We start from the raw sequence: 1,490 nt of genomic DNA, 5'->3' as shown, positions 1-1,490 counted from the left end.
TGACTGCTTGATCGGACAGCTGACCCTTTAGTCTAACAAACCGTGGTCTGTTTGTCTTGTAGTCTTAAATCCAGCCGATTGTTGATGCCTCCACCTGAGTCTTCTGAAGTTTTTTCACAATAGTAAGTCAGGTTGAATTGTGTTGAATGTTCTGGAGAAATCAAAGAACATGATCCTCACAAAGCAGTCTACCTTGTCAAAATGACAGTTGGTTAATTGAAGTAGGTGTATGATGGCATCTTCAACTCCAATTGCAAGGCGATAAGGAAACTGCAGGGGGTCCTGATAGCTGCTTGTTTGCTGAGGTTAATCATCAGAAGTCTCTCTAGGACCTCCATGATGTGGGATGTCAGGACAACAGGTCTATAGTCAGCGAGGACTGTTTGTTGAGCAAAGCCCACCTCACAAAGTTTAACAAAAATCTATTATTTCTTACCGTTGTCTGTTTAACATATGCTAATGTCCTCACCTTTATACGTTCTTCAAAGCTTCAGCTATTCTCTCTATTTAAGTAACTCCTATTTTTCAAGTTCTTTTCCTGAAGGCTGTAGTCCCAGTTGAAACAGAATCATTCACTAAAGTTCTGCCTTGTAATGACATCCGTAAGGCTGAAGGCTGTCTGGATTCTGGAGCTCCTCTCCTACCTAGAAAATTACTGTTGACCTTGTAAAAGGTGAGGCGAAAGGAACTCGCAACATGAGGTAGAGGCTAAAATTGAGCAATTTGGATCTGGCCTGGAGAAGTAAAGCGTCATCTCAAATGACCAGCAGGTTTGTATTCAATTTATCACATTCATAAGGAAAGTCGGGTCAACAAATGATAGGCTAACTGTAACAGCTATGCTATCAGTTTCTGTTAGGTTAATACAGAGGTGGATAATCCAGGTTCAGAAGGTAAAAAGCCTCTACAGAGGTCTGTTCCAACCATTTGCATTTCCAGATCCACAACAGAGACTGGAGGCTAACCACCTGATTAATAAACTGGAAGTAGAGCTTTACTTTAACTCCGGTTTTAGATGCAAGACCACTATAGAACGCAATCACTCGTCCCCTCTCTCATCCAGTGTCCTGCCAAAGCAGCAGTTATTGTTACAGTTTATTACTACATGGGACAGCAACTTCTCTACTCCTTTATAGATGATGACATGCAGAGACAATTGTTTCCTACGATGGAGTATTAGGGCCAGGCAAGAGATTTTTTTTCTTCTATTTCGAGAATAAAGTCATAACATTATGACTTTCCATAATGCTTCTAATGCATGTATATCTAGTACAAACCTGAGAGATTTGCTGCTATTTTTTTGGCATAATGTGAATCTGCCTTTGTGTCAGGGCTCCTGTCTGTGTGTTTGTTTTTGTGTTTGTCTCCCTTCCACCAACAGGAGGCGCCTGGTTCCGGTTCGCCTCCTCACACACCTGCTGACGGTTACCTCATTAAAGGAGTGCTCTTAAGCTGCTGACTGCCACTACCTCGACGCCGGAGTGTTTGCC

This window comes from Cyprinodon variegatus, unplaced genomic scaffold, assembly GCF_000732505.1.
Source record: "Cyprinodon variegatus isolate N-32 unplaced genomic scaffold, C_variegatus-1.0 Scaffold247, whole genome shotgun sequence".
Taxonomy (NCBI): Eukaryota; Metazoa; Chordata; class Actinopteri; order Cyprinodontiformes; family Cyprinodontidae; genus Cyprinodon; species Cyprinodon variegatus.
This window is presented reverse-complemented; position numbering follows the sequence as displayed.